Source organism: Anas platyrhynchos, chromosome 11 (assembly GCF_047663525.1).
Source record: "Anas platyrhynchos isolate ZD024472 breed Pekin duck chromosome 11, IASCAAS_PekinDuck_T2T, whole genome shotgun sequence".
NCBI lineage: Eukaryota > Metazoa > Chordata > Aves > Anseriformes > Anatidae > Anas > Anas platyrhynchos.
The window spans coordinates 12,851,289-12,873,479 of record NC_092597.1 but is presented as its reverse complement, the minus strand read 5'-3'; the positions used below and the strand labels follow the sequence as shown (position 1 = coordinate 12,873,479).

The 22,191-nt window shown below is 49.0% G+C and overlaps 3 long non-coding RNA genes across 3 annotated transcripts; 2 read left to right on the top strand and 1 right to left on the bottom strand.

Annotated features, from left to right (window-relative positions):
* Positions 1-3,666: 3,666 nt before the first annotated feature.
* LOC140003415 (uncharacterized) lies at positions 3,667-5,147 on the bottom strand. The gene is made up of 2 exons (XR_011811974.1): positions 5,009-5,147; positions 3,667-4,513 (listed from the first exon to the last, which is right to left on the bottom strand). It is a non-coding gene; the product is annotated as an uncharacterized lncRNA (long non-coding RNA).
* LOC119718074 (uncharacterized) lies at positions 4,384-9,140 on the top strand. The gene is made up of 2 exons (XR_005268679.2): positions 4,384-7,204; positions 7,876-9,140. It is a non-coding gene; the product is annotated as an uncharacterized lncRNA (long non-coding RNA).
* An 11,867-nt stretch (positions 9,141-21,007) lies between these two features.
* On the top strand, positions 21,008-21,330 carry LOC110352262 (uncharacterized). Its single transcript, XR_003499815.3, has 2 exons — positions 21,008-21,121; positions 21,232-21,330. It is a non-coding gene; the product is annotated as an uncharacterized lncRNA (long non-coding RNA).
* Positions 21,331-22,191: the final 861 nt, after the last annotated feature.

Here is a 22,191-nt window from a genome sequence, read left to right as displayed (position 1 = left end):
AGGGCTCTGACGGTGGGCTGGAGGTCCACCACGTATTAGGGGGGAGCAGAAGGGATTTGGGGCTTGGATGCTGGGGAGAAGCTGTGACCAGGAGCACCTTTCCCATCCTCAAGACACCTCTCTGACTCCCCGCTGGGCTTGCAGAGCAATCCCCAAACTCAGGGGTTGCACGGCAGCAAGCTGTGAGCATGGAGGAGAGGAGCAGGGGCTTTCTCCTTACCGCTGATGGTTTCTAACCTTTCCCTTTGCTTCCCCAGGCTTTAACACTGCTTAAGCAGGAGCAGCAGCACTCAGCTGGGAGCTGCCTTTGGCCTGGCACAGCTGCGTGTGGAGCACAGCACATATGCACAAAATAAAGCAAATACTTGGCTTTTAGGGCTGCGTTTGCTTTCATAATCTTCCCCATAGCAGCTCCCCTTGCCATGCCCTGGAGCTGGCAGCCAGCTTCAGACCTGCTGGACTCATTTCTACCCAGCTACTGCTTGCCTTGATGCTTCATACGCTGATGTGTCTGCTTCTGGGTTGAATTGGGCTGAAACTGACCCAAAACGAGAAGCAGCCTGATCTCAGTGAATTGCTTGGCTGTGTGATGATGCTTCAGCCTCGTGCTGTGAACCCCAGCTGAGCAGGAGCAGCTTTCCAGCCAAAGTCAGGGCTGTGCTTTTTGGCCAGGGATGGCAAAGCTGCGGTCAGCACCGAAGCTGTGCAAAGGGGAGTGGATGAGGGGTCTCCTGTGCAAGACTTGTGGCTGGCACAGCTTGTTTTAAACAAGTTTTGTGGGTGCTGAGTGTTACTGACACCATACCAGGGTGCAGAGCTGTCCTGGGTGCCTCCACGCCATGCCCTGGGGGGCAGCTCTGCTCACCTTCATCAGCTTTGGGATTTGTGCCATAACTGCCATGAATAATCCTTTGTTCACTTATAAATGTCTTATTGGGATGAATCCACCACCTATGCCCTGCTTTAGGGGGCCAGGGTTCAGCTGGGCACACAGTGATTTTCTCCTTTAAGCTCTGTGATTTTGGGGTTTGTGCTGGTTTTCTGCTTGGGGAGCTTCATCCTCCAGAGCCTTGGATGCATTGGGTCTCCTGCACCTCTTGAGTGGACCGTAAGGCATGAAGTGCTTCATCAGGTGCTAAACCTCAGGTTCAGAGAGACCACAATTACTTTTTTTTATGCTATTGCATAGCCAGCGCTGGGGAGAAGTGCTTTGGAAACGTAATTTCTGCATTAGCTCCGGGGCCAACTTGTGGGCTTGCTGTGGATGATCCTGTGGCCCTCCAAGTCCTAATTTACAAGTGTCTCTACGTCCAATTTAGATCTTCGCCCAGCTCAATGAGAGCTGTCCCCCCTGCATTTATTAGCATGATGCAGGGTGCCTCAGCTCACCGTCCAGCCCGGTGGCTGTCAGCACAGCAAGCCTAATCGATCCTTCTCTTTCGCTGCTGCTTTCAATTTTGTGCCCTGACTTTGAGTAGAAATGCTTTCTTTGTGCCTGGGCTTCCAGACCCGTATGTTTGGAGCGAGCAGCCCTGTGATTTTTGCTTCAATAACCAGCCGAGACAAGAGGGGAGAGTCGGGTCAGGACGGAGCTGCTGAGCACCTGGGGGTTTAATGAGATTTGTGCAAGATGCCGGCAGGAAAATGCTGCTGGAGGTCAGGTAAAACCTCGCTGGAGAGCCCTTAGCATTGCTGGAGGGATGCGAGATGGAGCAGAGGTGTCCTCACGGCGAGCAGCAACTCTTCCCGGGGGGGTTTTATCCTCCCTTCCCATCCCCTGCACGTGGTCCTCATGCTCACCTCTCTCACCCGCTATTAATGACATTTCACAAGGTGATGCTCCGGCGTGCTGATTAAACAGGATATTGAAGATGAAGATAAAATGTCCTGGAAGGAGGCTGCCTCTCTCTGTTTGGGAAAAAGAGTTTTATTTTGCCACAAAAATGGTCTGGGAATGGCAAACTGGGGGAGAAACCTGCTGTGATGTGCCTGGCCTTTGCCAAAGGGACAAGGGATGAAGGGGTCATATGCCACCCACCCCCCTGCTCCTTTCATGAGGACCCCCTGCTTGTGCCAGGGCCTGTTGGATCTGTAGAGACTTCAAGTTTGTCCAAAATTGGCCGATTTTAACAAAAGCTACAGTTGTGCAAGCATCCTTTGCTCCCCCTTGCTCCATTTCCAGGGGTGAGCTTAGGGCAAATGGCTCTTCTCCAGTTTTGGGATCGGCCCCAAATGCTCATAGCTGAGCAAACCATGCATGAAACCATTTCTCTGGGAAGAAAAACAATTATTTTCCCACCCGAAATACATATCTGTGGATAATGTTAATTGCACGGCTCTGAATAATGCTAATTGCACTCGACCTCTGTGGAAGACATATGTAGATAATAATACCTCGGTCTTCAAACATCCTCTCCAGAAACCTCATGAATATGAGTGAAATGCCTCAATTTTGTCCCTTTAAGCCTCCCTGCTTCATCACGAGGCTGACGAGCGCGGCGGGGGCTGGAGGAGCTGGGCGATGTAGGTCATGCCCCAGTTTTTCTCTGCTGAGCAGCTGTGGGACCTTCCTCCTTCCAACCCCATCCATGCCCAGCCCCAGGCTTGGATGGTCTCTTGGAGCTTCCAGAAGGGATATTTTTCCCCATACCTTGTTGGCCTTGATTTCCCCAGGGGACATCCCTTGGGGGACCCAGGCAGGTCCCTTCCTGCCAGCACTGGAGGGGAATGTATGGCTTGTATATGGTATCTGGCTGCCTCCGACCCGTAAATATAGCTCCAGCGAGAGCATGTCTGCATGTGTGTGACAGTCTGTGCAGCCAGGCTCTATTTTTAGGAGCGCTGGCAAAGGACACACACACACGCACACGGTTCTAATCACAGCTTCTCCCAGGCAAATGTTCTTTCTCTGGTTTTCGAGCCATGCTTATCAATTTCCTCTGCATTGTTTCCTTCCCTTCAGCCGTGCCGTCACAACCCGCAGCCGGCAGGAGGGAGAAAAAGGGGTGTGATGGGGAGGAAAGGTGGCAGCGAGGCACCTGGGTGGGATGCAGGGGCTGTTCCCAGGTGGGGGGATGTGCCCCCAGCTCCGTGGATGGGGTTTGTTGGGTGGCCGTGGGCTGGGGGCTCACCTGGAGGAGCTGGGCTGGAAGGTGAGTGATGCCTCCAGCCTGCCCGAGTGTCCTCTGTGAGGTAGTGGAGGAGTTTATTAAAATTTTCAAGATATTTATCTTTTTTTCATTCTTTTTCTTGGTGTGGCTGTCCAGGGAGGGACATCAGAAATGAGCGGTCAATGGTGCATGTCCAAGTTTTCTTGTGCTCTGTTGGAGAACCCCAAAATTTCACTTCTTAAAAACCCACCTATCCCTGTCCGTGTTGCTCACTGCTCCTCTTGGAGCAAACATTCCTGATTGAACATTTCCAATAGGAAATATTCCTAAATTAATTCACCCCCATGGCTGGCGAAGTCGCAGGCAGTTGCATTGCGATGACCTCCAACAGTAAGTGGTTGGATGGGGACGCCCGTGCCAGCCCAGAAGCATAAATATATCCGTAAGCCGTGCACCTTTGCCAGGAAAAGTGTATTTTTCCTCCAGCTGATTTGCAGGCGGTGGTGAGACGAGTTTCCCAGGGTCTCTCCCAGCTTCATTAAGTGGTCAGAAGCAATTAATTTAACCCTTCTCTTCCTCCAGTTGTAAGGACAGGGATTATTAATTGCCCGTGGAGGTGGCAAAGATGGATGAGGAGAGTTAAGGCTGGCCGTGAGCTTTCAGTGCAATTTCTGCTTTCTTCAGATAATGAAACTAAAACGTTTTGATCACCCCAAATTGAGTAAAAACCCTGGCTCTGAAAAGCCTCAGTGTTTGAACTAAAATGCTCCTTGTCCAGCACGAACAGAGCAAGTAAAAATTCATCATGGGCTAAGCAGGGCTGCGACACAGAGCGGGACCAAAACTTCTCAGTGCTGGCTGAAAAATGGACTTTATTTTTATTTCAGTGGCATTTTTGGGCTTAAAGATATTATGAAGCAGAACCGTGTTGTCTTAAAATTTTCAGTGAAAGACTATTGAAGCCATCCTACCAGGCATTTGGTGCTATTTGCTGTGACAGGCCTTTAACTTCTGAGCTTCAAATTAAGGCTTGAAGCTGACAGACATTACTATTAAAATACATTACAAAATTTGGAGTAAAATAGCATTTTTAAAGAAAGGATAAACAGGGTGTTTGTCAGGTATTGGGGTCACTAATTTTTATTTTTTTTCTAGGGAGAAGGGAGGTGAGGGGCTGGCTCGCCCAAGGCTCTGCAGCGATGCTGCACCAGCATGGAAAAAACACTTCTAATTCCAGGCTTGAAAAGGGAAAGAAAAAAAGAAAAAAAAAAAAAAGAAAAAAGAAAAACAACAACAAAAAGAAGCATTATGGGAGATTTGGGGAAGAAAATGGCTCTCGGCTGTGGTGCCACCGGAAGGCCCTGTCCCTGCCTGCCCTCCGCTCCTCCAGCTGATGGCAAAGCCTGGAAGAAAATATATTTTTTTAATGGGCTATTTGCTTTCCTTCACCATTCCCCATAAACACGGCTTTTTGTCTCATAGCGAAGATGCACTCTTGCTTTTATAAGCCGTCTTAAGCACCACTTCTTACATCAATGGCTTTAAATGAAAAAAGAAAGCGCTTTTGAATACAAATGTGGCATTTACTTCCTTAATGCCTCTCTTGCGCTAAGCTACCTTCAAACCCATCAGAGACACTTTAATATATTGAACAGAACTCCCCTCATTTTGATGCTAATGCAGCATTTCATGCAGATAATGTGCTTGAATCATGCACTGAAATACATTAAAGGTGAAATCCAGAGCCTGGAAAACCCTCTGGTGTCTCAGTGCTCCCCTCCTTCCCCCGACCTGCATCCACTTTTGGGGTCTGGCCAAGCCTCTTGGTAGGTCCAAGGCCAAGCTTGTCCTACATGACTTGGTTGGTGCCTTCTAATCAATCAAAAACCCAAAATCACCTGTTGTTTTTCATGCCATTGCTCTGCAATGAGTTGTTCACTGGTGGGACTCCTTGCTGGGAGGTCCTAATGCAGCATCGTGTGGATGCAGCCTTCATCATCGCTGTGCCAGGACACACTGAAAGCCAGAAATGACTTTTTTCAACCCAAGGAGAGCATTTCTATGCTCTCGTTGTGCTACTTATAACCCTAAACACCTCTTGTCCTCCTTCGGAGGCAGGTATTGATGACCCCACCTGGATGCGTTATCACGTTCCTCTTCCCCTAATGCGTGATAGCAGGGACCAGGTGGTAGGAGAGGGGCTGCCTCTTCCATTTGTTGTTCACTGTGAGTCAAAACTAATAATTAAGCTCTGAATCTGGGTCATTAGGAATCGAATCCCCTTGAAATAAAAGCATAAAGCTTCCATTTTGGGTCAGTGGGTGTCGGAGGACTTGACAAGAGGCACCTTGTTAGAAAGGGATTAATTTATTCATGGAAACCTTGCTTTGTTTTGAAGAAATCAAAGCCAGCCTCGTCAAAGTTTGGCAATTCTTTCAACTGTGCTTTTCTGTGACTGCAATGGTGTGGCTGGGGGTTGGAAAAAAAAAAAAGAAAAGAAAAAAAAAGAAAGATTTCTGCTAAAACTGCTGTTATCTGTGTCTGCAGCTCCTTGGAGCAACCCCCTTGTCCTGGGTAGGATGCACCAAACTCAGCTCACTTGTACCATCATTGGGGTGAGGGCGTTGGGCTCACCCCTGAAATCTTCAGGGTCATTTTTTCTCCTTTGTAATTAATGCTGCCACCTCTCTGGTGTGAGCTGTGCTGTGGTCTTCTGCTAGCACGGTGTGTGAGTTAAGCTGTCTGGGTATGTTCCTGAAGAACTAAAGATATTACTATTATTTTTTCTCCCTCTCTCATTACTCACTTACAAGAATCTCACAGAATGGAAGTAATGGATAACAAACAAAAGCTCAGACCTCATTAATGTCACCGTGCCCTTCCTGGGTGGCTACGTGTGGCTTTTCCTGGTAAGGCTCAGCGCAGCGGCGCGTGGGGCAGCACCGAGCATGGGAAGGGAAAAGCTGCAGATGGGAAACGTGTCTCACCTGTAAAACAGTTAAACCTAATTTCCTCTCCCTCTCCAGCCTCAGAAAAACCCAAACCACAAGAAAATTGGGCTGTAACGCTCTTGGCTCGATGCACCTCTGGTTTGTTTGGAGCAGGAGTGATGTTTTTCTGAGCCAGGTGCTTTATTCTCCTTGCTCTGCCACCTTGCAACGATGTCCCCACATCAAATATTTTACATAAAGCCCCAAAAATATTTCCAAAAAATATGCTCCCTGGGCAAGTGTCTCTGGTGGGAGCAGCCTAGGAGGGCAGGGGAGCCCCAGATCTGGACCCAGCCTGCTCAGCTATCACGGCATGGTCCCACAGCTGGAAAGCTGCTTGCTGAACGCACGTGGGCAGGTGGAGGAGGCTTGCTCTGCTCTGGCTAATTGGGTTCATTTCTCTTAATTAACGCTCCTCACTAATGAGCAGCCATCCCTTCAGCAAAGCCCAAGGAGGGGCTGATAAACAGGCAAGGAGGGCTGCTAACTGGATTACGTGCCCTGTGGAGCACGTTGGCTTCTTCCCGTTGGAAAGGAGAGGAAAACGTTGATGCAGAGAGCTTTATCCCTGCTTTTTTTTTTTTTTTTTCCCATTTCCAGGGAGAGGAGTAGTCCCCATCCTATTACCCCATGGGTACTATCATACGCCCATCATGTTGTCCTTCAGGTGATGCCCCGTGTGCGGATGTGCCTGGGTTACCACTGAGATCTCCCAATTTTGCTCTCCACCACCCCAATTTGGAGCATCCTTTGAGGGTTTTCCAACCATGGGACGATGTCAGCGGGGATCACTGAGCCTTTTGGCACCAGGACAGCTGCCTCAGGACCAGGACACCTTCCCCTGGTACATCACAGGCGCCCTCCATCTCTGGGATGTGTCGAGCCCATCTGCCCCACGCAGATCCTGCGCTCATCACAGCCTCTCCTCACCCCCATCCGAACCACCAGCTGAGCTTATTTCCCCAATTAAACACAACCAGCCCGTGATGGAAAGGAGGAGGGAGGCAGCGAGGAGGGATTTTTATTGGGAAGTCATTTCTTCCTTAATTGAATCACTCCCGTTAAGAGTGGCAAGGAGAAGAGAAACAAAAAGGCGAACAGGAGGTAAAGGCGTTTAATTCGCTCCTGCTTGAGAGCAGCTAATATTAATAAACTTCTGGATGGAGGGATTTGCAAGGGCTTGTTTGAGGGATTAACTCCAAAATGGTGATTAGATTTCCCAGAGTGAACATGTTGATAAACAAGTGAAATGGGGGGACCTGATGTTGTCCCCCCAGGCCATCAGAGCTGCTCTAGGGCATGGGACTTCCACCTTTATGCCAAAATCAAGCAGAGATGATATTCTTGGCCCTTCCTAAGAAGGTTTCAGCTTTGCTTACCATAAAGACCCTTCAAACTTGGGGTTGGGTAGAGGTGGGACCATTATAGCGACCACATGGGCTAAGAGCAGGATTAGGGAGGTGCTGACCCCAAATCTGTGGGGTGGTCCCACAGTGGGGATGGATGCCCCAACAAACCTGACTGTGGCTGTGTGTGAGGCTTCTTCCGTGAGTGCAACGTGGAGGCAATGATGTTACAGGGGAGGAGGGGGGAGCTGGGTCAGCCCCAGCCCCTAGGGAGGAACTTCTGAGACCTTTCGTCTTGCCCTTTTGCTTGCTTTTTGATGAAATGTTTTGTTTTGGGAATCATGACACATTGATCAATTTAAAACGCAGCTGGTTTGACTTTTGCCTTTTAAAGGTTTTTCCTTTTTTTTTTTTTTTTTTTTTTTTCAGTGCAAGCATGGACCTAAACAGAGGATGCAAAGCCCAAAATAGCACGCTCCACACCGGGGCAAAGAAACACACGTTGTCCTGAGGCAAAGAAGATCTCTCTGCTTCTACTTAACCCATTTTTTTTTTCTTCATAATTTTTCTGAAGCTTCCCGTGAAAGTTTCTGGCTTGGATCAGCCCATCTATCTATCTATTTTTTTTCCTGGTGTTTTTGTTTTGCTTCCTGGGTGAAATATCCCTTGTTACTTGCTCCATGAGTGTGGCTAGACCCAGACCTTCACTGGTGCCTTCCCTTCTTCTCGTAGAGCCCAGCCGAAGAATTTCAGTACCACGGGGCTGATTTGGTCAGGTGTCTGCATCCCACCATCTGCTTGTCCCCTTAAATGGGCTATTTAAGAGGGGAAGAAAACAAAACCAAAAAATTATTGGGTTGCCTTTGGCCTTCAGGCACCAAATCTAATCTGCTTCTGATGGATATAACCAGATAAGGAATGCCGTGTGTAGGAGCACTCCTTTGGTGCCTTCCTGTCCCCATCTCCTACTCCCAACAGCCTGAGCTTGCATATCCAGCCCACGGTTATGAAAAAGGAAATAAACGGGGAAAAAAAAAAAAAAAAAGTAAAAGCAGAAGAGGAAAAAACAATCAAACAAAAAACTGTTGAGAGCTGGAGGTGCAGGGGATGATGGGGAGGTGAAGGAGGAGATGGGATTAGTCCTTGCTCTGCCCTGGAGGTTTGGAGCATTGCTGGTATCATTTCCAGACCTTCCCACCAGCCCATCCCCATTCTGGGATGGGAAGCATCCCCAGCTCCTGTGAATGTCCCCGCAACCGTGCCCTCCTCTTGTGCCCAAGGTGTCCCCATTTCAAACGGAAACAAAAAACGGAGTTTCTCTTGTTTTTCCATCTCCTGTAAATTTTTGAGTTTGGGATCTTGTAGGGTTTTGGGTCAGTGAGGCAATCCTGTTGGAACAAAATGTTGCACCTTGTTTGGGTACAACCTTGCTAAAACACAATGTCTGGGGGGCAAGGGGATGTGACACCTGTGTCCCCAAGGAAGAGCCAGCCTGCAAGGTCATCGCTTTGTATCTCTGCACACTGAAGACAAGCTCTGTCCGATCCTCAACGTTGCCTGACCCCACAACCCCAAAACGCTTGGGCAAATGCCTTTTAATTTCTGAATGCTCACTTCTCTGCTAATTAACATCCTCACAGGCATTTAGGAAATGATGCTCTTTGTTCATAATTACCAGTAAAAGGTGAATCCCAGCTCCTGGAAGCAAAGTAATTTTCACCTAGGGGGAAAACCTATTTCCTTTCATTTTTTAACATTGGTGGGCAGAAAACACGGCTGCTTTATGGAGGCAGCTCATGCAGCAGGTGGGGAAACTGAGGCACGAGGCCACGAGATTCAGAGCAGAAAGAGAAGCCCTGCTTCCACCCTGACGATCAATATTCCTCATGAAAACCTTGGTGGCAGAGCTGGTGAGCTTTTTCCCTCTGCCAAATCGGTGCCATCACCTCCCATCAGCACAGTGCCATCAGCTCCTGGTGCGGGCTGACCGCATCCCACGAGGGATGGGAGATAGGAGAGGGCCTAACTCACCGGTGCTCTCCCAACTGATCTTCAAAAGCACTTTGAAGTTGGGGAAATCAGTGGGGTTTTTATGTTATGTTTTTCTCTTCTTTTCCTTTTTTTTTTTTTTTTCCTTGGGTACTAAACTTCCGAACTTTGGTTTTTAATGAGGAAGGAGCTCCGCGGCTCGCATCAAACGACGCTGGCCAGCGGGGCTCTGGAGCAAAAGCTGCACGAGCGAGCAGGAAGGTTGAAAAGCATGAAAAGAAAGGGAAGAAATTCCTCCGGGTGAGCACGGAGATGCCTTGGGGAAACTCCTGGTGAAACCTTTCCCTTCCTGCATGAGATGTCCCATCGGGTAGGGTGCTCCTGGGGAGAAGACACTTGGCCAAAGACAACCTAGCAAAGAGGTGTTGGTTCAGAAACTATACAAAATATTTAAAATGTTTTATTTAAAAAAAAAAAAAATAAATATTTATATTTTGAAATAGCAATGCTGCTAATCAGGAATTTCACTTGGACATAGTTGATGGTAAGCTCCACTGCACCTCCTGCCACGTGTCCTCGCCCCGTGGTGACATCCTCAGGATGCTGTGGGGACTTTCCACATCACCAGAGCTGGCCAGGGGAAAGAAGGAGCTGCCAGGTCTTATGCCCACTTGGGAGGCTCCTGGTGCTTTTCCATGGCCTTCAAGAAGGAGGACATCACCTCCCACAGCCCCAGCCTTGTTCCCAACACATGTCCACCAGCCTGAGCTCAGGCGACTGTTTCTCTGCAGGTGTTTTGCCGGAGGGAAGGACAGACGGAAGGCTCCCCTGTGCTGTTCGTCCCTTCCTTGCTCCTTAGTTTAATTTTAGCTGTTTCTTTCACCGGGGGCTGAGATGCGCTGCTGGTTTGTTTTCCCCTGCAAAAGCACCCAGACAAATATAGACAAGGATCCATTTACATTACAGGCAGGACAAAACATAGGAGGCTGCTCCTATTTAATAATAGCCACCGTACGGATATTGCTCTCAGGGCTTTGTCATGCAACAGCTTGTTTTATTAAATCCTTCACGCCCTGTGCCAGCTTTATTCAGCTGAGTGGTGCCAGCTTGACAGTCGTCTTGGAGACAAGCATCCTCTCGGGGTCCATGTTTGTGGGGTCAAGCGCTGCTTTTACGGCAGCCACCATCCCCTGGACCACCGTGGCTAAAACCTAACCTGCTTTTGGTCACAGGTTTTTGGGCTGGAGCCCCTTGGTTGGCCACCAAGCGTTTTCCAAGCCCATATCCTCCACTGGGACTTTGTGCAGAAAACCAGGTCCAACCTCTGCTGAACCCTTCCCAAAACATAAATCCACCTGCCAACCTTCATGGAGGTTCATGTTTTTCCACCTGGTTGCTTATTCAAGGTGAAGTGCCAATCCCTGGTCCCTCCCCGGCTGGGCTGAAGGTGTTCTTCTGGCCAATTTTAATCAAATTTGGGAGAGTTGTTGGTCTGTCTGTCTGTCTTGGAGGGACATTCACTGGTTAAAACCACCCTGGAGCTCTGCAGGACCCTCAGTGTGAGCCCTCTCCACATGCCAGGACGTCAGAGGGTACCAAAAATGATGCTTTTGAGCCTTTTGGTATAAAAGGCTTGGATGTGGAGCTGTGGGGGGCATGTTGGGTTGGGTGCTGAGCACCCCCGAGTCTCTGCTTTCTTCTGGATGTCCAAGTGGGGCTGGGTGGGCTGCAGAGGGTTCCTAAAGCTTTCCCAAACCAGGGATGCACTGTGCTCTGCTCTCCCTGAGGATCAGGAGAGGAGAATCAGAGAGCGCGTGCAGAAGCAGATGTTGGTTCTGCTAGGTGGAAAAAAGAAAAAAAGGAAAAAGAGAAAAAAAAAATCAGTTTTGTTCTGAGCTGAGGTAGGAGAACACAATCACCACCGCGTCTTCATCTCGGTGCTTTCTGAGCGAAAACAGCTTTTCATTTGAGAGACTTCAAGGTGTTTTGGAGAAGTCAAAGCACTGCCAGTTCCAGCGTCCTGCTTGGAGCCCTGTCCTTCATCTCAAACAGACCTTGATCAGAAAACAGATCTGGTTGTGTGGGAGTGCTGCTGGGGGATGAAACCCACCTGCATGGAAGTAGCTTGGGGCTTGCTCAAGGGGCAGGGCAGCCAAAATCTTGCTGCCACCCATAAGAGGCTGAATTTTGAGATATTTCCTTGCTATTTACCTGTTCTCTTTGGTCCCCTTCATTTATCCAATTCATCATCATTCAAGAAGTGAGCCCCGTGCCTCAGTTTCCCCAAGGTGCCTGTTATGATGTCTGCAGGATGCTGGGGCCATATAAATATCTCCAATAAGTAGTGCTGAGAAAAAAAAAAAAAAAAAAAAACATTTAATTTCCCATCCCATGATCAGATTTGACTGCAATGTATTTCTCATCTTTATTTCCCCCCCAGATTGCTCCCAGCACCAGCTGGGCTGGGAGCCGCTCCTGCCCCACACCTCTGATATCAAACAGGATTTTTCCCACTGGGGGGAAATCCCCAAACACACCAAAACGCTCGCTTACACAGGAGGGCAAAAAGAGTTGCAAGAAACAAACAGAGCCCAGGTGATTTATTCCATGGATTTCACGCCGCACAAAGCACCTGGAAAATAGCTGTGTGGGCTTTCCATATGGGTTGCTATTATTTTCCAGGGTACAGAAAACAGATTGTTGGAAGAACTCCCTGTTCTGTGGCTTGTGCTATTTTTTTTTTTAATTTTTTTTTTTTTTTTTAAAGCAGAGCAGCAGTCAGTGCTGTTTCCTCTCTGCTGAACGTTGTTTAGCGATTGCTCCTGGTGCAACTCGAAGCAGGAAAAAAGCTGGGAGCTTTTAATTAAAAGCCGCAATCTGCTCTTTCCTCTTGGTGCAAAGTCTCACCTACAACATGGGAACTGCAAAATGATAATACCAAAAGCACTCTTCCTCCGTGGGGAAGGACTGAGTTTAAACCATGGGGTTGCCACAAACAGAGGTATTGGGGATCTCAGAGATGGTTTGAGGAAACCTTTGGGCACTTTGCTGATTTTTTCAAAATTTTTTTGGTGTTATCTCCTAAGTTTTAACCGTGGTGTTTGGTCCAATAAATATATAAATAAATAAAACCCACCCCGGTTTTGTTACATACACGCTGTTTTCTCATGTCTGGCTGCCCCACCGGCTGTTTGGCAGCATCCATGCATGGCTAAAGAGGCCGGCTTGCTTCTGAGCACGTCGCCGCGCGTCTCCATCTCCCCGGCTCCCAGCCGCGGGGACAGGGGGAGGCTTTCGCGGGAGGGAAACCCACCGTGACGCTGCTGTGGGCTCCGATATCTGCCGGGGATGCTCTCAATTAGCTCCTGCTTGATAATCGATGATTTTTTATTCTTTTTTTTTTTTTTTTATATATATATATTTGCATTTTTCTCTCGGCTGGCTCCTATATTTGGCGCTTGGGAGCGTGTCTGCCTGTGCCTGCCGTCCCTCCATCTGCGCGTCTGGCTCAGCAGGGTGGCACCGTGCTTCCCCCAGCGAGAAAAAGCTTTGGGAAATCCTATGGGGTTTTATTCCCCCCTCCACTGATGGTAGAGAGGGGAAAAAAAACTTGTAACCTGTACTAACAAGAGGATGCTAATACTGATAACGCTCATTTGTGTGAGCTGCGGTGCTGCGTTTCCATCCCTGTCCTTGGTAAAATGCTAAATATCCAGGGAGATAAGAGCCAGAAGCTTGGAGCCACCCCTTGAGCCTCCTGAAAAGGTCTGGTGCTGCTCTGTGGAAAGAGTTTTGGCTTTGGGGGTGGGTTTGCACCTCCTTGGGTCCCATTCTGGGGCTTTGCCCAGCAAACCAGGGGATGTGTGAAACAGGGGCAGAGCGTGGGCATGAGGACAAGGAGAGATGCAGCATATTAAAACGCCAGCCTCCTTCAACTTATTTTTCCCTAAAATCCTTCCCTAATTTTCCCTAAAATTTTCCCTAAAATTTATTTTCCCCAAAAACATCCTGGCAGGATCGCAGTAAGAGGGTTGGAGAGGCGAGGGGAGTGCTGCATCTGTCCCACCTCAGCCTTCATCCTGGGACCCCAAAAGATGCTCGGAGCCCCTGAGCCAGGCTTGGCCTGGATCCAAGGTGCCTCAGGGGGGGATTTTCGGTGTCCCCCATCCCTTCTGCACGTGACGTTGAATAGCAAAAATAGTTTTGCAGGAGGGGGTGAGCTGATCCATGCATGGCGCAGCATCCTATGCGAAGCGCCCGTGCCAAATGCCGACAGAGGAAGAAGCCCAGGGTGAATTTTGGGGCGGTGGAGCAGGACACGGGCTCCGAGCTATATTTGGGTCCCCAAGCGGTGGAAGCGGGTGGCCGTGGGCTCATGGGGAGGGGGGGGGCTGGCAGCCGCGGCTCCCGGCCCTCAGATGGCGCATTGAAATTCAAATCGCGCCTCTCCACCGCTGAATCTCTTTGTTGCTTCTTCAAATGACTAATTGTCACTTTTTTTTTTTTTTTTTTTTTTTTTTTTTTTAATAAGGCAGCATCACGGGGAGGTGCGGGAGTTTTTTGTAATAATAATCGTAAAGGGGAGGGGGGAAGGCAGGGGGTGGGGAAAGAGAAGGAGAAGTGCCAGGGATAGTAAATCTCTCCCTCCTTTCCACATACCAGCTGCCGTGCTGCTCTACCGCGGCGGCCAAGGCACTTCATCATCCTCGGGGGTTTGCTGGGAGCAGCATATCGCTTGGGTAGACAGGGCGAATCCTGCTACGTTTGCTTTTTATTTGCTTTATTTATTTATTTATTTATTTTTAAAGCTCTAAATAGCTGGGGACAGCCCTTTCCCAGTTGCTCTCCGCAGGGGACTCGCGCGTTAAATCAAACACGGTGACGTCCCCGTTTGTCCCCCAGCGGGGTGTCCCACGTCCCTGCCCACCACCACGATGCTCCAGGGGTTTAGGGTGTTGCTGCTTGCTCTGACAACCCTTTCCCTTCGTGTTGCTTCTTGGCTGTCCCTGAGATGGGAAGAATGGGATGGGTTTGTTGGATCTCTGGTGGTGCAGGGATGGGGGAACCCCAGCTCGGGCTCTTGTCTCTTCCCTTTCCAGCCCAGGGTGATAGGGAAGAGGTGGCCAAGAAGGTATCAAGGACGATAAGTGGGATTTCTTCTGCAATCCTGGCTCCCCCTAAATAGGGGAAGGGAGCAGCAGCGCTGCTGGGTGAGCTCTGTCCCCACGCAAAGAGCCGGGTGCTGATTTTGCCCCACGCAGCATCCTTCCAAGCTGGGGTCGGCCACATCCGTGGCATGGAAAGACTTCTTCTGGCTTTATTTATCTCAGCGCATCTCTTGCTGCTAACTGCTGCCAGCCTGGTGCCAGCTGGCCTGTTTATGATGCCAATAAAAGTCAAACAGAGAGATAAAATTGCACCTGTCATAATTGGGCTTGATTTAGAAGCGGTTGGAGCGAGCTGGAGGGCTCAGGGACGCACCGTCGCTTTGCAATGTCCCTTCCCTGTGTTTTTCCTCCTGGACCTTGAAAGGATGCTGGCGATGCCAGCCCCAAAACTGTGGCCATAAGGACGCACGTGAATGATGCTACTGGGCCAGCTTTTGATGGATTCACCTCCTGTTTCCCTCCTTGCCCTGACCACAAGAAGTGTAGAAATTTTTGGTGCACGTTTTGGGATGTTTTTCTGTTTTGCAGGAGCACAGGCACTGGTGAGAATAATGAGGCTCCGCGGTGTTTTTAATAGATCAGGTTTCCTCCGCTGCTCCCTGGTTGCCTTTCTCCCTGCTAATTCTCCCATTATCCTCCCTTAATGAACAACTGCTGGCAAATAAAGCCCTGGGCATGCAAAGGATGCTCCTGCGGCCCCGAAGCTGTCCTGCGGCTGGTGGGGAGGAGAAGGCAGAGGGATGCTGGAGCCCCAGCCTGCCCAGGACCCCACCGAGCAGGAGCTGCTTCTTGCTCACTGCCCTTTCCCGAGCTTTAGTCCTATTTTTGGCTGATGCTTCTGCTTGGCTTTTGTTGAAAGAGTGGCAGCCACGGGCTGGTACTCAGCTCCTGATGCTCTAGGTTATCCAGACCTCATGCTATTTAATCTCCTTTCCCAATCTGATGAATATTAATGGAAAAAGTGGTACCTGGGGTATGAACCCCAGTAGGAACACCCACAACAGCTCAGGGATCCAAAATCTTGAGGTCTGTCCTCGATTTGAGGTTTATTTCTCCCATCAGATTGACTCCCCAAGGCAGCGTTCCTTTCTCTCCACCTGCTCTCTTTCCCCCTTGCTGCCAAACGAGCACAAAACCAAGGCTGTAGGAGCTCCCTGGTGATCCTAAGAGCCCCCAGCCTGGGGCTGTAAGGAAAATGCCCTGACCTGATGCTCTGGGAGTCTTCCCAAGCATCCCGAGCTGCTTGGGCATCCAAATGCCGGTGTCCTAAAGGGTTCCTCCATCAGGACTCCGACTTTATCCTCCCATCACATATTTCTGCACCACGTCCTGCCTTGCTTTCTGCCCTTGCTGTCGTGGTGGGAGAGCATCATGGCCCGTGATCAGAGACGGCTGTGGGCACGAGGAATTTGATCCTGAGCGATGAAAGCAGGAGGTGCAACGGCAGCAATATCTCTCCTCTCACCCCCCCCCCCCCCCCAGCGCTTTCATATCCTGCTGTAATAACGCACAGGACGAGAGCAGAGATGGGAGCGGCAATGGGGGGGAGCATTGGCAGTGCTCCCTTTGTCTGCTGGTCCTGTTCTATGCCCATTTTGGTGAAATATCTCATTCTGGAAGCATCACGGCTGAAATGAAGCCGTGTGTGGTTTAGATGTAAACCTGCTGAGGGGGTCTTGCAAAACAGCATCATGTGGGGTACCCCTGGAAGAAGCCCCAAACCCCAACATCTCCCCTTAGGGACCTTCCCCTGTCCCATGGGGAGAGGTGACCTGAGCATCCCTGCAGGCTCTCCCACCACCAGGACCCGACCTTGCCCAAGCGACGCTTAATTAACCACTAACGAGCATCTGAAGCATCTGTAGGATGTTCCTGGCATTTTCCCAGGATGGTTCCCTGCAGCCGGGCTTCAGCCTGGAGAAATCCGTAAGTGACAGGCGGCGAAAGCAGGGCTGCAGCCAGACACGGGGTGACTCCAGCAAATAATTGTCCAAAGATTAGCGCCGCGTAATGGGGCCACAACAGCAGACGCCGCACATCATTAGAGCTTACCAGGGAGTGCGGGAAGGGAGTCAACAGACCTAGGGCAAATAAACGCCGAGCAAAATACACAGCAGATGTCGCGTGCTAGTTGGGCACGGATTGACTTAAGGGCTGTGTGTCAACAGCAGCGAAGCAAGGCACCCTTCCGATGATGAAAACCCCATAAAACAGCTCAGTTCCTGAAAACTGCCCCTTTTTCCAAGCAGAAATGGATGGGCTGGCTGTTAGCTGTAAGCTGTGTGTTGTCAGCTGGAACTGCTCTGATTTCTGGCTGGGAGTGATGGGGGAGCCCAGGCGTGGTGAAGCTGGCACTGCGATCGTAAAGAACAAACCCACCCAAGTATTAGGTGCTAACATAACTTTTTGGAAAAAAAAAAAAAAAAAAAAAAGGCTTTGTATATTTGCTATTTTAATTTATCCTGGTGCTTCATTAATGCAGAGCCTGGACAAGTGTTTTGTTGTTTATTTGTTTTTGTTTTTTTTTAGAATATTGTGTTTGTTTTACTACTGCTCCTCCTCAGCACCCCATCCCAGCTGAGGATGCTCCAGGATGCGTTTGGCAAGACAAAGCAAAGCCTCCAGCCCCTGGCACCCCAGTGATGGAGGTTTCTGGGCTGGAGCCCTACACAAATATCATTTACGGTGAGGCAGAATGCAAACAGACGGTGTGAGCCCTGTGCTGGGTGTGCGTTGCTGCAGCTGGGGGATGTTCGCAGGCTGCGCTCGTGCTCTGCAGACACATATATAGGATGTCGTCAACTTTCAGCAATTTATTCCACCTATGCTTTTTTTATTTGTCACTATGGTAACTACAAAGTAAAGATCAAAGCAGCGTGCCATCAGCAGGAAAAGGTATTATTTTTTCCCTTTTTTTTGCAGAAATAACTTAAGCATGCTTTTATTTCCTTCCTATTCAGGGGAATTGGTTGCTGCTGGTCGGTTCCGGCAGCTTTTTGGCAACAAAGTTTGGGTCTCCAACTGAGAAATTATCCTGGAAGAGTTTGCAGCTCAGATAAGCTGAATTTCCTGCAGTTTGAAGATAAATGCAAAGTGAAGGGTGGGTGACCATTGGTTTTGGGGTGCTACAGTGGGTCCTGGGGCAGGAGGAGCTCGGTGGAGCAGCCTGGGCCTTATAATATGAAAAGGGAATAATCCCCCAAATGCTGGTATTGCTCCGAGCTGTGCCCTGGGTATGGGTTTGGGGTCCCCATCCATGCCAAACGGGGATGGGTTTGGGGTCACCACTCATGGCTTGAGGTTGAGAGTTTATAAATAGATAAAAAAAAGCCAGAAACCACCCAAATCTTGAACTTTGCTTCATTTTTCTTGCTTCTCTTTACTTGTCACGGAAGCTGGGTGCAAGCCCTGAACGTGAAGGGAAGGACTCTGCTCTTCAAATATAGCTACAGGGTCTTCTCCAAGGGTGTTCAGGATCCAGAAGTCACCCTGCTCTGATTACACCCTTAATTATTTTAATTAATAATAATTACACTCTTCCCTGATAGATGCAGAAATAGAAAGGCAGGTGCAAAAAAGGACGAGGTGCTCAGTGGGATTCTGGTGCAATGGGCTCTGTCTGGCCATCGCCACCCACCTGGAGCTGAATTTCTTGTTAGATTTTCTGCTTTTTGGTAAATGGAGGGGGGGAAAATGTTTTTTATACATATGAGTGTATTCAGAAGTACAAAATTCAGGGGTTCTGCTTCATGTGTTTGCAATGCAAGCAGTAACGTCTTCTTCTATGGGCTATAAAGCAGCTTTTAAGTGTTTGGGAATCAAATGTGTTTGTTGTTCCCACAGATGAGACAAAACAGATCATCGTGCAGCCAATTAGTATGCATATGCTTAAAAAAAAAAAAAAAAAAAAAGTGAATGTTTTTGGCTGTCTGGAACAGTCTTGTTGGGCTTTTGAGGACAACCAGTGGCCATTGGGTTTTGAAAGGGAATTTAATCTATTTAGAGGTGGGATTATGTGATGTGTTTGCTTGCAGGCAGCATGGCACAGTGGTCTCAGACTTGCTTTGTCCTTCTCTTTACCTTGCAGCAGCCAAGGTTGCTTGTGCAAACTTTACATTGCATTGAAGATGGCTTCGGGTTTGTCCTGCAAAACCTCGTTTAGCAATGTAGAGTTAAATTTAGGCTTTTAAGAGAAATCAAAAAAAAATAGTTAAATGTTGCATGAGTGGGGAGGTAGCTCCAAGGTCTCTGCCCCAGCCTCCACGAGCTCCTAGCAGCAGGTGATGCTCTTGGCCAGCACGTAGACAACCAAAAGACAAATTCCCTCTTGCTGTGGTGTTTCTGGGCAGTTATTAGTGGGTGCCAAGAGTGTGGTGGGAGCATCCCCACCAAGTCCCCACTGCGGGATTGACTTTGTGCTAGGAGCCTCACCAGTCATTGCTGGGGGAAGAAGAGGCAGGGCTGTGCACCAGCCCTGTGCCTATATACCTACAGGCACCTGGTGTAGGGATGTATTTCCTCCGGGGTGGTGGGGCTGGGGAGCATGGAAATGCAGCGACAACAAAACATTTTTTCTTCCTCCTTTCTCCTCTCTGTGTTGAGCAGTGGTTGTTTGAAGAGGGAGCAGCAGCGCAGTGAAATCCCCGGTGGGATGTTCGTGGTGCACATGCTCCAGCCCCAAGCGAGCTGGTGGCCCAAGGGAAAGGGAGCTTGTTATTTCACAGCTTCTTACACAGCAGAAGAAAGGAAAACAACATCTGCCAGCCCATCAGCTGCTGGTGTGAAAGGAGATCCTGGAGGTTTTCCATGCCCAGGTGCCCCCTGAGACACACTGGAGGCAGGACATGGCTCTGAGCACCACCAATTCAGTCCTGAATTCCACAATACCCGCTACAGTTGGGATTTCTCCCAATTTCAGAGATTAGTCATCTCTACCACTCATTATTTTTGGAAGTGGAAATCTCTCCCCAGCTGATGCTTTTTGTAGCCTTCCCTATGAGAATGATGCTGGATTAACCCCACGGGAGCCCACCTGCATGGAGTGGTCAGAGACAGCCGTGAAGGCCTCCAGGGCCAAGAGGGGTTTGTCTTGCAGTAGGACTAAAACACCCTTAAGAAAACATGGTTTAAATATAAATACAATGCTGGGATGGAGGATGGGGGTGGCGATGGCTTTAGAGCTGGCACCTGAATCCAGGGGTGGAACCCCCATGAGATGCTGCTCCAGGGCTTGCCCCAGCTTCCTAGACACCACCTGGGGATGCTCCTGGCAGCATTGCAGCTCACTGTGAGCACTGCGACAGCTTCTACAAGGGGTGGTTGTACTGGGAGCACCCAGCTTGCTGCCTCCACCATGGGCATCCCCTTGAGGTGACTCTGCTTTGCTGGCTCCACAGCAGGCACCCCGTCCTGGGGCAGGAGCTGAGCTTCTCCAGCACTCCTCAGTGATCTGGGACTCAAGCAGAGCTGGACAAAGAAATGTTTGTGTCCAGATGTGTTTTGGAAGGCAAGAAAACAAAAAAAAAGCACTCATTTATTTGAAGCTCTTTCAGAAGCAGGATGCACAGATGCACGGGTTGGGTTGCTCCCACCCAGCCCTGATTGTCCTGCAGAAGCTGTCAAGATCCATCGAAAGCCAGCAACTGTATAAAAGCATCAGATCTCCATGGTTTTATTGACATGCATCCCCTGGCTGCTTTTTTTTTTTTTTTTTTTTGACTGGGTGTTTTGGCAGGCTTTATGGCCAGACTTCATTTTTTTTGTTAGGAGGAACAACTGGCTGGTGTTTGCACATGTGATCTCCAGGGTGCCCAAGTCTCCAGGGCTGCTCGGAGGAATATTTCTTGTGAAACAGCCAATCTGCCAGGAGCCGTGTTCTGCTGATGCTCTGGGCAAGGAAACGGGGGGACCATTGGTTGTGCTGACCGGCGTGGTTACTAGAATGTGGTTATGTTCCTCTTGCCTGGCTGTCCTGGGTGTGCATTTTAGGTTTGCAAGTGAAAAGATCAGGATATATTTGGGAAATAAAGCTCCATGATTTGTTTTGTGATTTCCCCCCTCCCCCCTTTCCCTCACTACGGTCTATTTACCTAAGTCATTTTTATCTATTCATCTATCTGCATCACATTTATCTGTCCAGGAGATCTTTCAATATATATTTATGTCTGTTCCTTTCTGCATTATCTCTCTTGCCCTTCTGTACCAACCATCAATCTAACTATAAAAATCTCTCCTTTCTGTTGTCTTTGAATAAATTTTGGCTTTTGAACTTCCTCTTCCACTTTATACCCGCTGCATGCTGCAACTTTTTCTAAGCCTGGCCGCAGCTCCTCTTGCACAGAATCTTTAAGAAAACATGCCATTAGCGAGGGGTTTGTGCATCTAAAAATCCCCAACCTGGGGACGTGACTTCAGGAAATGTGTTTGTGTTCCCCTTTCTTCTTCACAGCAGCTGCATCTTCACCGTGGCCATTTCTTCCATCACAGAGCTCCTGTGGGACATCTCTCAGGAAAACAAGGTAAACTCACTGAAATTATTTCCCAAACGTAAGTTATTAGCATGAATTTCTCATCAAAAAACAATAACGGGGGATTTATCTTCTTTTTTTTTGTTTTGTTTTGATGGAAGCCTGGATGCATCAGAGAGCTGGCAACACACATCCACCAGATAATTAGATTGAAAGAAAACCACCCCTCTGAAGACAATGAGATGATAAAAGAGATCAAGGTCCCTGGGAAAACTTAATCCTTCCCTGTTTTCCATTACTTCTCAGGTTATTTCACTCCGTTATTAAGAAATTTGATATGCTGATGAGTAGAAGAGAAAGCTTCTGGAATCAGGGAAAAAAAGTTGGGTTGTTTGAGGACAAGCTATTAACAACTCAGCAGCTGTACAAAGTCCAAAAGCAGAGAGTCCCCCATGAACTAGCACGGGACCCAGGCTGGCTGAACCCTTTTCTGTCCCTGGAGATGTCCTATAGCCACTCTCATTACTGGCTGATAAAATTTGGTGTCCCTTGGGTGCCTGGGCCAGTATTCCTGGCCCCTGCCTGGAGAAATGTAATAACTGGTTTATTTAGATGCAGCTGGAGGCAAATGAGAAAGCCTGGCCACCTCCAGCACTAAAAAATGCCTCTCAAAAAACCTGGGAAATAACAACAAAAAGGAATTGGATGCTTTGCAGTTGTCTTTTTTTTTTTTTTTTTGGGGGGGGGGGGATGGTGCATGTACTAAATGCGAATTGTTTTGTTTCTGAGTGAGGAAGGAAGGTTTGGACACATGGGGTTGCACTTGCAGGTCTGGAGGCACTGAGGAGGGGGTGAAGATCTCCTGTGAGGTGGAGTAATGGGGTCTGGGACACATCCTTTTTGAAGATGTGCTGTGTTGTGGTTCCTGGCATCCTGCAGCAGCTAAGGAGGAGAGATATCCAAGCAGATATTTTAAATAAAGAGCATTTTAATCTCTTCATGGCTGTGGGCGCAGTGAAAGCACAGAGCTTTGCTGTGGCTGGCAGGAGCCTGTATTTATCTTGTCACCCTCACCCAGGGTCCCCGGCTGAGTGCTGGCACCACGGTGGGGCTTTCCTCCT